This window comes from Diceros bicornis, chromosome 8 (assembly GCF_020826845.1).
Source record: "Diceros bicornis minor isolate mBicDic1 chromosome 8, mDicBic1.mat.cur, whole genome shotgun sequence".
In the NCBI taxonomy this organism is placed as follows: domain Eukaryota; kingdom Metazoa; phylum Chordata; class Mammalia; order Perissodactyla; family Rhinocerotidae; genus Diceros; species Diceros bicornis.
The window spans coordinates 52,711,560-52,728,676 of NC_080747.1; the positions used below are offsets into that span (position 1 = coordinate 52,711,560).

The 17,117-nt window shown below is 33.0% G+C and overlaps 1 long non-coding RNA gene across 4 annotated transcripts in view; it reads right to left on the reverse strand.

Moving 5' to 3' along the window:
- The window catches only part of LOC131409645 (uncharacterized), a 79,644-nt gene that overhangs the window by 21,743 nt on the left and 40,784 nt on the right, over positions 1–17,117 (reverse strand). For all 4 annotated transcript variants that reach the window (XR_009220976.1, XR_009220975.1, XR_009220973.1 and 1 more), the window contains exons 3-4: positions 1,979–2,014; positions 1,102–1,230 (exon numbers count right to left, since the gene is read on the reverse strand). This is a non-coding gene — a long non-coding RNA (uncharacterized LOC131409645). The remainder of the gene's footprint in view (positions 1–1,101; positions 1,231–1,978; positions 2,015–17,117) is intronic.

A 17,117-nucleotide genomic window follows, 5' to 3' on the forward strand; every position in this document is an offset into this window, starting at 1 on the left:
GTTTGAGCCTCTTGAGGCTTACTTTTAAGCTTTGTTAGACAGGATCCTAGTAGTCTTTAGTCTAGAGCTAATTTTGCCCCACCACGGATGCAATGCCCTTATGAGTACTCTAACCCAGCTCATATATGATGAAAACCTTTCCGCTTTGGCTGGTGAGAACATGAAACAGTTTTGATCTTGTGTGAGGACTGGCAATTATTCTGTTTGCTCCTTTCTCCTCTCTCAGACCGTTTCCTCACCTGCATTCACCAATCAGTACTCATTTGAAGACTTGAGAGGAACCCTCTGCATATCTCCAGAACTCACTTTCTGTGTGGGTTCCTCCTCCCACTCTGCCTTGAAAATTCTAGCTACTTTGGCCTTAGTGAATTCTTAGCTCTGTCTCCTCAACTCAGGAAGACCACTGGGTTCTGTTCAGGTTTCACTTCCCTCTGCTGCCATCTGTAAACTCTGCAAAAATGAAAGAAGAGTAATTTTAGGGCTTACTTTGTTTGTATTCCTTTTCTCAAGGATCATTGTTCCTTGTTACTTGTCCAAAGTCTGCAAACCATTTTTTCTTTCTTTTTTTTTTTTTCATCTTTTTAAGTTGTTTATTGCAAGAGGGTAAATCCAGCCCTTATTATTCCATCCTAACCAGAAGTGGAAAAGCTCTGCTAGAGAAACTCATTTCCAAAGATCTAATCCTAGTCATTGCTCTACTAGCGATAAGCATCTAAGTCATCTGGGAGATGAAATGTGAAAAAAATAAGTGGTAGTGTTCATAATTGTTGACATCCTTCATAGAAGTCAGGTTATGAGCAGGAAACAGATGGTACACTCAAATTGGATAATTTTAGGAGAAGTTAATAAGGGAAGAATTTAGCAAGGTAAGAACATTGTTTAGGAAAAGCAGTAAGGAATGGTGCAGTATCCTAAGATGAGTAACAGAAGGAGAGCTGTTGCCACCCTAGGCCTGAAAGTTGAAGAATTGTTTATAGAATATAGAGAGAGAATTATCCTTGAGAGAAGCTATAGACGTCAATAGAGAAATGCAGCCAACCTAAACTTATCTAGCAAAAAATGATTAGGTCAATATAAACCCTGACTTCACAATAATCCTACCTTCAAGATCTCCTGCCAAAGCCTCCTAGTGATCCCAACCAGAAGCTGGAGGTCAAAGGAGTCATTCGATCTATTCTATGGGTCAGTGTCCAGAATGATTGGTGCAGAATGGAGACATGTAGAGATAATCTGGAAAGACAAATGGAAGATTTCCAGGACACTTCACCAAAGTAAACTGGAAAGTATGATGTGTACAACTCTAAAAGCTGATGAAGATGAGCTGAAGGGAATAGAATAGTCACGTCACATCGAATATAGCCACAGTAAAAAATGGTGGCCACATTATCTATATGGATGATATCTTTACAAAGTATCCTCAGTAGTCAGATAATTATACACACAGGAAATCTGAATAAGCATCACAACCAATTTAACCATTTAATCATTGTTTTAATAGTGATTTAGTAAGTAGTTGGTAACATATCATTCGTCAAGTATTTTTAAGTGCTCAGCATTATACCAGGAAATAAGAATATATAAAGAAGCAAAATATATGGTTGTTGTGGTCAAGAACTTTACAATATACTCAGGAAAATAAAATATGCATGCAACTAAATAATCAAATACCCACACAAATATATATAACATGATTTATCATCTAGATAATAAATGATATAAAGATTCAGAATCATAGCACAAAAAAAATCATCATAGAATGTAATATATGTAGGTCATTAATTTGGTATTTAGAGGAATTTGTAAATTTATATACTGCTTTCTTATAAAATTTTGATGATGTAGAACTTTTTACTGGTTTCTCTGTTTGTTGTTGGACTCCTGTTATTGATGACCTTCAATTTCCTTGTATCTCCTCCACTCAATAAAAATGCCCTATTACTTAGCTACTACAAAAAATGTATTAAAAATAAATACTAACCAGTGGTGTCCACTCAAACAGCTGCTAGAATCCAAACTATAGAACAAAGAGAAAACTGTCAAATGATATTAGAGCATTTATCCCTTTTTATCACGCCTTTGATATAAAAAGAAAAAAACCTGATAATATAGATTAGAAAATTAAGACCAAAGTATCCTTAGTTTTGGAAATGATTTAGGGGCAAAATAGCTTAATTGGATTAAGAATAATATTTCTAACTCACCTTTCCATTAAAGGGTCTCAAATGGCCAAGTTTATAAAACATCTAACAATTCCCCTATCAAATATCTACTCTGACTTACTTGGCATAGATTAGGAACTTGATCTCCACATAGGTGTTTCAGAGCCATGCAGTCATCAAACAAACGTGATGATGTAATTTGTATAATCAATTGAGAGGCAAATGGTTAGCCTTCACCTAGTAGAATTGCCTTCTGATTTTCCTCTGCTTCTTTTGTCTTCCAGAGTTTAGTTCATATGTATCACCTCTAGTCTAGATGTTTTTATTAATAATTTAAGTGGCTCTCTAAGGCACTTCACGAGTTCTTTGACTGAATCTACCCAGAGCCATTAAATTGTCATTCTACTTTCTCTTTATTTACACAGAGTCGATGTGAAGCCATTGGAATTCTTTTTCAATCAAGCATAATATAAATGTCAGGTACTTTCTACAAAACGAAGCACCATTTCAGAAATGTTCAGGTAGTACCAATTTAGAAATTCTGAACTAATCCATTGCATTGTGAAATTTGGATGCAGAGATACTATCATTGAAATCCCAAATTTTCTGGGTACTTCAGAGATACAACAAAACTAAGGATTCAGCTTTAAATAGCTTACAACTTGACCTTCACAGATATTTGACTTAAGAAAGGGTTCAGCAATTTGTGAAATCTGCATTTCTATGCTGTAGAATTAGACAAACCATGAGAATGTTACCTTGAACCAAATAATTTTGCTTTTCAAGTGCACAGAATGTAAGCAGCTTGCTCATAGACATAAAGAGTGCCATTAAGAATCAGGAAAAAAAATCCTGTTCCCTAGTCTAAATTTATTTCTGTTGTTTTCCATTGTCTCTCTCCTGTAATTATAGAATGGATAGAACCTCTGCTTGTACATACCATCACATAGAAATCTTAATAACAACTGTTATTAACTTAATAACAACTAATAAACTGAGTAACAAAGGAGAAATAGAGAAAATATGCCACCATAATTCTTTAAAATTTTAACGAATATTTCCTATAACCTGAAATAACTAAGATTTCTTAACTAAGAAATTATTTAAAATGATATTAGTGAGTCTTAACAATTTTTAATGGAATTAGATATAAACACTTTCTAGAAGTTCTTTCTTTACCAGATACCATTAGTTCATTGGATCTGACTCAAGTGGATCCGTTTTTTCCTAAATACTTTAATTTTTCCTGTTTATCCTTTAAAATTAAAGAGATTTCTGTGATGGCAATCCAAACTTTCTCTTCTACTCATACTTTTGTCCATATAAAAAACGTTTTGGAAAGTGGTAGAAAAGATTTAAGATTGGGGGTAATAAACACACTTAATCTGTTTTCAATTACTGCAACCCTCTTAAAAGAGTGATTATTGAAAGTGAGACCACACAAATTTTAAAAAAGAATTTATTTCATTTTATATAAAGCTTTAAGTTTCACCAGAAACTGAAAGCCATATGTTTCATAAGATTAAAAGCAAGTGGAAAGTGTTTCTATGTCACTATAAATGATCTCCTTAAGAGGGAAAAAGACGATAAAGAAGAAAAAAAATACTACCAGGCAATAAGCTTAAATAATGGACTCTTAGAAAAGGGAAAATCAGACTCTAGTTAAAACTATAAATTGAGATGCTGCATTATTCGCTTTCTATGCAACCACATATAAATTTGAACTGCTATTTGCAAGTGGGTGGTTCCACAGTGAGACCGTATAATGTGCAAAGATATTTAAGCAATTTATCAGTGATATTAAGAAGTATTACTTCATGTGCTGCAGGATACTATAAATTGCACATGGTAACACTCTCATAAATTGGACTTAGAATAACAATCTGTGTACTAATGGGGCAATGACTTTCTATGAAAAGGAGAGTACTTTGAAAAACTCCATTGGTCTTAAGATCATGCCTCCACAGAAAATTTAATACCCACTGCTTTTAAAGTTATGTTCATCTTGAAACAATAGTAAGCAAACAGGAAAGAAAAGCATCAAATTGGAAACAAAGTTTGAAATCCATACTATAAAAAAAAAACAGATCTCATTTTTCAAAATCTGAAGGTGTGGAATTTTCAGCCTATTTCCCAGTGGTGAGCCCGGCAAGCAGGAGAGCCAATCAAATTACATCTCTTTCCTTTGAAAAGACTGTCCAACATACGCCTTTTATAGCTCCTTTATTCCCCCATCCTAATGAGCTTAAAATCTCTCCCACCTAAACTATGTTCAAGGATTTTATGTTGTATCAGTGATTATTTTCACAGTGGCATCTCCCCAGTGAGTTGCTAACAGAAAATCCACAGAGAAAGGTGTGTTTAGAAGGTGTAAAATGCCACAGCACAACACACCATTGAAAGAACAGGCACTTGGAATAGATTTTATGCAGAAAATGCACTCATGTTGCACTTTTTCTCCCTCTTAATCCACATTTGCCTGAAAAGTCAGCTGGACTAGGTGGGCAGCTTTTTCTTTTCTTTTTTCTTTTTTTCTTAAGAAAGAATAAAAGATGCAAATTATAGGCTATCTAGTAACATTATTACCCCTTTGAGCTCTTCCAAAAAAGTCCCCAAAGGATATAAACTATAATACCTACACATGACTAGGATATCTGTCTGTCTGTCTATCTATCTATCTATCTAATCTATCTATCTATCTATCATCTATCAAGAGACATCAAAGGAAGCTCAGAGAGCATAGCTATTGAGGAAAGTACGGGATCTGAATGAAACCAATTAAATAAGAGCTGAATACAGGTATTAGATGACCGTCTTCCTAATTTTCATGTATCATAAGTTGTCCAGGTAAAACTCAAAATCCTTAGACATTGAAACTCTTGGGAACAAGAGTTCAGTAGAACAGTGTTCCAAATATCATATCCTGGTGAGCCATTTAAATGCATAAAGCTAATGATATCATTCTCCAATGTTACCAAGAAAATGATATTTGACGAAATTATGACTAAGGTAGAATTTGAGATGAAATTGCTGGAGGGATCTGCTAGTTATAAGGAACAGTTAGATTAGTTTTTGTTTTGATGGCCAGCCCTGAGGATGCCATGTTTCAAAGGCAAGGACCAGGAGTCACAGCCCATCTAAATCAGCCTGGGCAGTAAAATTTGGCTTAATTCAACAGGTTTTATCGCATTACACATTACAAGTTGAATGAAAGAAATACTGTTGGAGTGAACCTCCTTTCTCCTGACTTTATGCTTCCGCTTGGAGGAATATCAAATAATGTAATTCTTTTGTCATTTGTCTACCCCATAATTCAATCCTTCCAAGTGCATTTTCACTTGGGTAAATGTGGGAATGGATTCTGAGAATGCCAAGCTTAACCTGTCTCCTCTTTTTAGCTCTTGAGTATCCGGCTGCCCATGGAGAGCATTTTCTCCAGTGTGCTCCAAGCTACAGGAAAGCCTTTTCAGTGGAAAAAGGCTGCCTGGGAGACCTGGGAGTCATCCAGAACTGTCTTGGATCAGACTATCCGTATATGTGGTTCAGCATTAAGAAGCACATTCTTGTCACACACATAAGCCAGTTCTTCAACATTTCTAAAGCAGTAAAGCTGACTCCCCCTCCCTTCTCCCTTCTATCTGTCTTTTTTGTTCATCTATCAATCTGTTAAGAACTTATGTGAAGAATAAAGAAATATTTTTGTATTGACCTTCTCAAATTCCAATAAATATGCTATCTTAACACTAAATTTAAATAGTAAAATAGATACAGTCCTAAAAAGAAGAAACTTTGAGGTCTTAACCTATTCAAGGTAATATTTACAAGACATTTAAATTTTTTGAAGAAATCATGGAAAATTTTTAAAAGCAGAAGCTATTTATGAAGGAGAAGCAATAATTCAAGCTGGAACGATCTGCAAGATAATGACACCTGTAATTATGCTTGCTTGCTCGCTATAACATTTAGGTTTTTTTTAAGTCAAAAAGAAATCTCCACCTTCTTGTAATAAGGGTACTTTAGTATAAGAGATGTGTTTAGCATTCAATGGGCATACAAGCAATGAGAAACTCGTACTGGGAAACCTGATTTGTTATAATCCTCTGCCTAATGACGAGTTCTCTGGGGCTACCACTAACCCTATTACCAGAATTAGATTCAAGTTGGATCTAGCCTTAACATAGTAAATCAGATTTGGAACTGAAATGTCAGGGTTGTTAATTTTTTTTTAATGTGTTCAATTTTTACAAGGTGTATCTCCAAAATAAAGGGGTATGTGAATCAATTGCATATTTGTTCATACAGCTGACTGAGCAAATTCAGCAGGTATCTAATAGACATGACCTTATGCGTTAGCAATATTGAGGAAATTGAAACACAGGAATATGAAAAGAGGTATTAGTTGAGAAAATGTGCCTTGAAATTTTCTTGCAATTCAGAAATACTTATTTTCTAAATGTTCCAAACTCATTGATCTCTCAAGAAAAGATTTAGCACAAACATGAACAATCGTAGTAAGACTACTAATGGTAATGATGGATAACAGTTTTAGCATCCCAAGAAAGGCAAAATTATCAGATAATTTTTGTATTTTGATAAGATTATAGTCTGTTATTTTATGTCAAGAAATAAAAATCTGGCTTTGGGTCTAGACTCAGCAATATACACCTGTCCAATAATCAAATACCTTGAAAAAGATCCCATACTAACTATTCTATGTTGTACATATATGCCATATGAAAGTGATTAAAATATTAACAAAATCTTGTTAAATATTTATAAAATGTTAATATGAAATAAACAGCCTACATAGTGATTGGTGATTCTGAGTTTCTGTGGGAAAACTAGTTATACATATTTATTCAATGTATACAATGTGAGGAACTTTATTGAATACAGAGGAGAAACCGAATAATTATGACAAGGGAAGGGAAAAGTTGACAGGAAATTACATATAAACCAAATCATAAAAGATAAGTTAAATTATTCTAGTTGAGCAGTTTATGTGATAAAGTGCAATTGAATGGTGGTGAAAGAGTGAGAGAAGAGTCATGCCAGATATGATGCCACGGTCAAAGACATGGATACATGAAATTTCAGTGACTCTTAGGAAAGCAGCAAATAGAGTTGAGAAGTAAAGGGTATGAGAGGTCATGATAGGAGACCGTACAAATAGGATGGCACCAGGGAGTTTGGATTTTGGCCTGAAGGAAATGGAAGCTCATCAAAGCTTTCTCATATGGGTAGTGACATGACCAAATCTATAATTCAGGTACATTAACAATAATTGTATAATGGGAATTATGAGAAATAATGAGTATAATCTTGACTGCATGAGTTAAAAGTATGAGTGTAGGTATAAATTTGGGAAATAGACTAGAAGCAGGTAGATAAGAACCTCATAATCATTCATGCAAGAGATAATGAGAGCCTAGTGATAGTAGCAGTAGTAAAGAAAGGCAAATGTTAAGTAGGCATTTTAAGGAAGAATCAACACAACATTGATTGGATTATTATATAGAGGGAAAAAAATCAAAGGTAACATATGATTATTTCCTACGATTTTCCTACGAAATTTCCTCATTGAGGCTACAAATAATAGGCAGCATAATTTCCATGGAGTTAAATACTCCAATGGTCTTTGATGGATTTATTCAATATTTTCAGGTGATTTTCTTAATGCTTATATTCCATCATCCATGATAATTCAAAAGAGATTTACATGTTCTGACTTCTCCAACATCTCTATAGTTACATTGAAAACAGAGTTTACATTTCCTAAGGTCATGAAAGAAAATGAAGCAAAAATTCGCATTTATAATCTTTGACAATCCATGAAAATAACAGTATAACTATTTTAATAGCTATTACTTCTATGACATTTATGTGTAAGGCAAGGTTCAATGGGCTTTGCATATATTAATTTGCTTACTCCTCAAAATAATCCTATGAGCCCCATTTATAGATAGATGAAGAAACTGAGGGATAGAATATGGTTTAAGTAACTAATAACTTGCCCAAGGCCAAAGAGCTAGTAAGCGGCTGAGTTAAGACTTGAACACAGGTGATCTGGCTCCAGTGTTCACGTTCTTAGTCACTACAGTATGCTAGGCTTTAGTATATCACTTAACCTCCAATAGCGTTCCATTCAGCACAATTCTAAACATCTTAAAATATGCAAAACCCAATACTATCCCTTCTCATAAATAATAACTGTTTGGAAAATGTAATGAAAAAATACTGTCCATAACAGTAATAAACTTGAAAGATGTGTAAGAAAAAAGAAACCTAACAAGAAACATGAATAAATGTACAAAATTAGAAAATATTAATGAAAAATAGGAAAGAAGAATTGAATAAGTGGATATAAACTATGTTTGTAGACAAAGTGTAATAAAAAATCAGTATTTGAAAATGACAGTTTTCCCACAGTAAATCTATAAATTTCATTCAATGTCAATGAAAATCATAGAATTTTTTACAGAATTTGAGACTGATGCTAAAACACATACAGTTAAGCAATGACATGAAGAATACCAACATAATTCTAAAAAATAAAAATAAGGTAGTGAAAATTGCCCTACCAGATATTAAGCCTTATTATAAAACTATGAAATTAAAAGAGTTGTCTATTGACACAGAAACAGACAAATAGATCAATGGAAAAAATAGATCAAACAGATTAATGCTAATATGAAAATTTGTAAAAAGATATGACATCCAAATTATTCAATAAATGTTTTTGATACAATTGTCACATAGAAAAAATTATACTGATACCTAACTACACTAGAGACAAAAATAAATTCCTAAGTGAGTAAAGATTTAAAAGCAAAACCATTGCAATATAAGATATATCTATATGATCTTGGCTTCAAGTGGCATTACTTTAAAAAGAAACAAAAAGCATAACCTTAGAGTAAATTATTATTAAATTTAACTAACTCAATTGTGTTTAATTTATGCAAATATATCAAACAAATGAAGGAACTATAAATAAAACTGGAATATTTGAACAGACTTCTAGAAGAAATTAACAATGTAAACAACAAAGAATTAGTATCCAGAAAATTAAAAAAAATAATAAAAATAAAAATTACAAGACTCCATAGAAATTATTGCTTGAAATTAAGACCAGTCAATTCACATACAGACACACAAACACACAAAAGCAATCAAAAATAACAAAGGAAAGTATGTCAGTAAATCCAGCATCCAGAACTCAACAACTTCTTACCACCCTTTACTATCTCTCTAGAACAAGTGACCATCATTTTTTGCTAGGATTATACCTGTAGCCTCTTAAGTTGGCTACCAGCTTCTACTCTTCTCTCCTTTAGTCTACTCTTAATACAATAAACTAGAGAGATCTCATTAAATTATAGGTTAGATTACAATTCTGAACAAAACCAGTGCTTTCTTCATTTCAATTTGAGTTAAAGCCTTACAGTATAGGATGATTATAAATCCCAGTTTGCCCAAGAGCGTCCTATGTTTGTTGTTCCAACTCAGTTATTAATAGTGCTCCCTGTCACTCTTAAAAGTGTCCTGTTGATGATAAATATATAGTTATTTGGCCAGATCCAAAATCTGTGACATCTCTTTTCTCATCTTGTAACACTCTTCGCCATCCATTCAGCATTAGCATCACTCCCTGCATGTTCCTCCCTCAGAACTTTTTTACTTACATCTTACATTTCCTCTGCCTGGAACTCAAACGTCCCTTATCCACATCTCTCTCAAGGTTCTCGATAAAATTTCAACTTATCAATAAAAGGCCATTTTACTTATAATAGTAATACTACCTTCACACTCCCACTTGGTATACTCCATTCTCTAACTCCGCTTTATTTTTCATCACAATTTTTATCACCTTTTGACATGTTATATGTTTGTTTGTTTTTTTTCTCTTCTTCCATCCCTCTAGAATATAAGTTCATGGAGAGCAGAAATTTGTTCTTGTTCATTCACCTTCAATGGTGCCTGTTACATAATACATACTCAACAAATGTTTGTTTAATGAAAAAAAAAAGACTACTTGCATTGCAGAATATTATGCACAATGCTACTATTTATGCAAAATCGTAAAATGTTAAGACATATAAGGAAATAATGCTATGTACTATACTATTCCATATACACCAAAATTTTGATAATAGTTACCTTGGGGGAAGAAGAAAGAAAGAAAAATATGATTGAGGATGGTGCCATTGGTCATTTCAACCTTATCTGAAATACTTTCATACATTATTAACAAAAAACGAGGTAAATATGAAAAACTTAATAGATTTGAATCCATAATGGTGGAAATACCGGTATTTTCATATTATTCTTTGTATTTTCTGTATTTTTTAATTTCTTTAAAATATGTATCAATTACCACCCCTCGTTATAAATTGAATAACAGAGAACCATGATTTTCTCATTCGCTAGTTAATCATTTATAAAGTCATTCATAAAATGCAAATTGATTTGAAGAACACATTTATTTAACCAATATGCTATTTTGGATATTGTGTTTAGTGAAAAATATTGAAGCTAAAATCACAAACTAGAAACAAACAAATGATGTTCCAGGGTATTATTTCCTCTATAACATAATTGAAAAAGCACCATTTATTTCAAATTCCTTTAGCAATCCTTACTATGTTATATCCTAGAGTTATGTTCCTGGCATAGCCTCTCACGTAACTCTCCAGTTTTGCCCCACGTCTCTCTAACCCTCAATCAATAAGCTCCTTCTTTCATTTCCCTGAGGATAAAAGGAAAATATTTTACTGAAGTCATTTAACATTCTAGTCTTTTCCTCATTCATGCAAAAATATAACATCCTGTTCCACCAGTCTCACAGTTCTAACTGACATCTTGTTTGTGAAAAGCACTTTATGAACTCTAAATCATTATCTGATCATTACCACTTATTATATTATTCTCTGGAAGAAAATGATTCTCCCAAAATTTAGTGATGATTTTTGTAGGGGAAAAGATGTGGAAGAATATTAAAGGTCAATGCAAGTGTTAATAGAGATAGATTTTTCCATTAACCATAGATTAGTAATGAGAAAATTAACAGGGAATTCTCAGCTGAAGCTCTGCTCCAGTACTATAACAAAAACTTCTCCGTTCTTCAATTTCTTTGTCAATAATGTATGGAAAATATATTTTGTGCGACTCAGAGAGGATAATATATTTTAAATGATTGTTTTCAATAATAATAATTGGGTACCAAGAGGTTATATGGATGAGAACTTTATTTGGAGAACAAACAATGAACACAGAGCCACAACTGGATACCATGACATTGCCAATAGATATAATTTCAGCAAACCCAGAAAAGGCAAGAAATTGTTTGGTATTTTTATCTTTCTGATACTGAAGAATCTATAAAAATCAATTGAGCAACTCAAAAGAAATGAAAACTTTGAAGAAATTGTTTTTTTAGTATACTCCCAGAAATAATGGCAGATACCAAAATTACATAGAAACATGTGCGTTGTAATCAGAAACATTTCAATTGGAGGCTACATTTTCAACAAATTACATTCTATGAAGAAAGGCTAAAATTATCTTCAGACATGGTGATAATATCATTCTATCCAAAAGATAAAGTGGAATCTACTCTGTGAGTGATTATCTTTTTTTTCTTTCCTTTTTTTTTTTTTTTTTTTTTGGTGAGGAGATCAGCCCTGAGCTAACATCCGCCAATCCTCCTCTTTTTTTGCTGAGGAAGACGGCCCTGGGCTAACATCTGTGCCTATCTTCCTCCACTTTATATGGGACGCCGCCACAGCATGGCTTACCAAGCAGTGCGTCTGTGCGCGCCCGGGATCCGAACCAGCGAACCCCGGGCCGCCGCAGCGGAGCGCGCGCACTTAACCGCTTGCGCCACCGGGCCGGCCCCTTTCCTTTTTTTTATTGATTTAGTTTCTTTCCAGAACCAGAAAAAACAGTTTGTATAGAATGAAGCAGTTATATGAGACAGAATAGATAACACACTAGCAGAGAACTGATTTCCTATGCATGAAAAGAAGAGCAGCCAATGTATTATTTTCTTCTTCATTTACAATCAGTTCAAACTTAGATATATGCACAGTATGCCTACCATGTGCAAGACACATCATCAAGAATAAAAGATTTCCTTATCTTTGATTTCGAGGTATCTTGTGACCAAAGCCTTCCAAAATTAGAATCTATATTATCAATATGAAACAATTAGCTATGAATTATTCCAAAACTATTTCTATGAATTTGTCTAACTGAAGCTTTAAACACGTCTATTTAACCTCCATTGCCACCTAGTTTATGTCTTCAGTGTATGGAAAGATTTATTCTTATGATACCATCAGCAAAGAATATTTATTCTCTCTTGTTTCTACTACCTCATGGATACAAGGTGTCTATTACAAGGGGCATATAATATCAGAGGTTAGTCAGTACATCATTAAATCTAAAGTGCCCATCACAGTGCCAGACAGCAAAAAGATACACTGGGTGAATGAATGAATAAAGAAAATTCCAAACTTTTATTGAAGTATTTAAAATACTTGCTAAATGGAAAGAGACTACTTTACAAATCAATTTAGAGATTTAATCTAATTCTAATCCACTTTCCAATAGGGATTGTTTTATATCTTGTGATTCTGAACGTTATATGAAAGGAAATCAGTAAGAATAGCATAAAAATTTTTGAAAAAGATGATCCATGAGATGTTTTCTTATATGATAAAACACAAGCTAAATTTAGAATTGTCATAAAAGTTATGCTACGTACAGATTAATGGCATAGAATAGCTAGGATAATATATTAGGAATTTTATATATAATAAAAGTAGCATCACTAATAAAGTAAATATTGATTTTTTAATATGTTATATTGGAACAATTGGTCAGTCATTTAGGAAAAAAATTAAATTTTTTCTTCATACCTTATCCCAAAATAAATGCCAAGTGGACAAAACAAATGCAATAAATATAAACATTAAAACCTATAGGTGAGTATTTGTTGAACACTCAGAATAGGCAAAGACTTTCTAAGAATGTAACAATAGATTAAATCATAAAGGAAAAAGTCAATTGATTTGACTACATAAAATTTTAACATATCTACTGCCTCTAGATAGTCAAGTTTTTCTTCTTAGTGCTTGGCCAGGGCCATAAGCCAACATCTATATTTAAAACTAATTAATATGATTAAAATCAAATGACAAAGATGAGAGAGATAACTGGAACAAATACGAAAATTAATAGATGAATATCCTTAATAAACACTGAGGAATAAAAATTAAAGAAATACTTTCTCCACATCCAGTGAATGAACGATGTTCATGATCAAATCACTCTCAAATGAGGTTTAAGGTATTAAGAAAACTACTGAAAATACCCAACATCACTAATGAAGAAATACAAAATGAAATAATGAGGTATCATTTTCCCACCTATCAAGTTTACAAACTTTTTTGCACAATGATAATATTCCACTAATGTATGAAATCAGTACTACAGGCATTCCTATGTGGGGCTGGTGAAGAGGATACATTGACTTATCCTTTGGAGAAAGCAACTTTGACAGGTAATAAGAGGAGAGTGATCTTTCCTCATAGATGTGTAAAGCTTATGAAACCATGACCCTCATATTTCAGTTTTAGAATAATGTCACAGCCAAAAAAGTACCCAGTGCCACCAAGAAATAATTTCAAAACAAAACAATTTCTTCTATTTTTATAACACTCTTATAGAGTTACTTATCTTAAATCAGATTAATAGTTTTTAAAAATCCACTCTTTTTCTATCTATTCCTTTACTCTATGAAGCTTCCCTCTTTCAACACTCCATGAAAAAAATTCACACTAGACTAGTCCAAGTACATCACATCCCTCTACATTTCCTCCATGGCTCTTCAATTCTGCACCTACAAAATAAAAAGGAATGGATGTGGCAAACCAGGACCTTGGGGGGAGGGGGGCAGGTCAAAAGAGACAAAGAAATAAATCAAGGGAATAGAGCTGGAATTTCCTTTGATGAGCAGGATAGATAAAAAAATTAGGAACACTCCTAAATTAATATTTTGTTCTGTCATATAAGAAAACAATCAATATGCTGTCAAAGATGATTGTTGTTCAAAGATAGATTCACAAGTGGCATTTAAATAATAGCAAAACATGGGATTCAATTTCCATGTCCATGAACAGGTTAAAGATTAAGTAACGTTCACTCACATGGGCAATATCATGCAGTATATTTGTGTATGCATTAATTTGAAGAATAATGACCTGAGAAAATTCTAAGTGGAAAAAAAGAGTAGGAAATATATTTCCAATATGACGATATTTTTACATGGAGAAAACTAAAGGAAGTGCACCAAAAATGTTGCTATCGCTATTCTAGGCTTTTTCTTCAGGTTCCTTGTATTATATTATGTGTTTTCTAAAGTTCTGGCAGTAAGCATGTTTTATTGTAATGATTTTTTCTTAAAGGTAAAGAGAAAAGGTAGGAAAATGACCCTTTAGAGTATTTGGTTTCATTTTAATCTCTGTATATGTAACTATATGAAAGAGGTGGCTAATTGCCAGTCAATCCCAGTTACTAAGAAGTTAAAGCAGTAAATTTTCTTCCCTTAGGTTGGTTAAGGCTAAGCATTAACATTCCTGCTGTCTTTTCTTTGCTATTATTACAGAAGGTAGAAGAAATGCCATAATCATGAATCTATACTTAGGCTGGTGACTGACAGTGTGTTGGTAAAAGAAACTCATTTTACCCAGCACAAGTCTAAAGAGAGACCACAAAACTCATTTATCTTCTAATATAGTCCCAATTCTAAGTGAGGGGAGAAATGGCAATGCATTAGTCTATGTCTCTGATGTCACAATTCTAATTGAACACATTACTGAGAAGATAAATCTTTGAATATGTCCTGCATAAATAACATTTTGTTATGACTCTGTTAATAAAGCATGAACAATTAGCCTAGGGAGTTCTAGCACTCTTTTTTCATTTTATTCTTGTTAAATATTGACCATATACAAATATGTACAGAGTATATTTAAGGGATAAAAAAATAATAATACATAAAAATCAACCAAACTATCACTCAGTTTAAAAAAAAACATAATCCTGACTTTCAAGTTTCTGTGTAAACTTCTCTATTCAGCTGTTACTACTCTTTTGAATTTTGTATTTACCATATTCTTATTTTTCTTTCTTAGATTTACTAGATGTTTGTATCACTCAAATTGTACTGTTTAGTTCCAAATGTTTCCAAACTTTATGTAATGAAATTGTCCTATATCTATCCTTCCATAAGTGCTTTTCGACTCAACTTTATGTTCCAGAGAATCGTCTTTGTTTATATGTTGCTCAAATTAATGAAATTGGGGCCTGCCTGGTGGTGCAAGCCGTTAAGTGTGCACACTCCGCTGCGGCGGCCGGGGTTCACCGGTTTGGATCCCAGGCACACACCGACGCACCGGTTGGCAGGCCATGCTGTGGTGGCGCCTCATATAAAGTGGAGGAAGATGGGCACAGATGTTAGCCCAGGGCCGTCTTCCTTAGCAAAAAATTGAGGAGGATTGGCAGATGTTAGCACAGGGCTGATCTTCCTCACAAAAAATAAAAATAAAAAAATTAATGAAATTATTATTTTTTTCTCTTTTCTTTTTTTTTTTGGCAGGGGAAGATTTACCCTAAGCTAACATCTGTTGTCAATCTTCCTCCTTTTTCTTCCTTTTTCTCCCCTCAAAGCCCCAGTACATTGTTGTATATAGTTTTAAGTTCTTCTGGTTCTTCTATGTGAGCTGCTGCCACAGCATGGCTACTGACAGACCAGTGGTGTGTTTCCACATTGGGGAACCCGGCCAGGGCGGCCAAAGTAGAATGTGCCGAACTTAAACGTCAGGGTGGTTCCAAAATTATTCTTTTATCAGCTACATTTTATTCATTATAAGACTATAGCACATGTAATACATCTTTTCAGTTATTGATGGATTTGGTTTGTGGATTTGGGCGATTTACTTTTTTTTTGCTACTACAATGTGGCTCTAACATCTTAGGCACATTTTGTGGCACTCACGTACAACAGGTTTTAGCATGCATACTTAGGAGTGGAATTGTGGGGTCATAGGGTAATTGGGTTCAAAATTACTATATGATGCCAAATTATTTCCAAAGGATGTTTTCTAGAGGATTTTTTTCCTAAAGAATTCTTTATTCATCTTATACATTGCTGGATTTTATTTGCGAACACTGCTTTGAATTTTTGATTCTAACTTCGTGTCTGTGATTAGCCTGTATTTTATTTGCCTATAATGTTCTTGTTAGGTTTTGTTATCGAGGTTTTGTTAATATTACAAAAATGACCTGAGAAGTATTCCCTCTTTTTCTTTTCTCTGAAAAAAAGCATGTAAGATTATCATTATTTGTCCTTGAACATTTGGTAGTTATTTCTAATGAAACTAAGTGGGCCTAGAGAGATTTTAGTTTTAAAATTTTAAATGAATGGTTAATATATAAATTGTTATAGGAATATTATACAACTCAGGTACAATATTTGTTATAGGATTATTTAATTGTTATAGGATTATGATTTATTGTTATATGATTATTATAGGTTTCATGTTTCTTAAAGACTTTATGTTTTTAAATTATTGCAATTAATCTTTTAATAGCTCATATATTTTGATAAACTATTGTGTCTCTAATTACTTACACATTTTCATTCTGAATGCTTTTGTACTTTCTTTGTTCTTCTGTGATCAAACTTTCCAGGGTATAGTTTGTTTTAAAAACTGATACTTTTACTCGTATCCTCTACTATATTTATATTTTGTATTTTATTATATTTCTGCTTCATTTTTTCCTTTCCTCTACAAATTTTGGGTTTAAAATTTTATTCTTTTTTAATTTTTTAAATTGATGCCTACTTTATTTATCTTCACTTGTTCTTAAAAGATATACTTAATGCTTTAA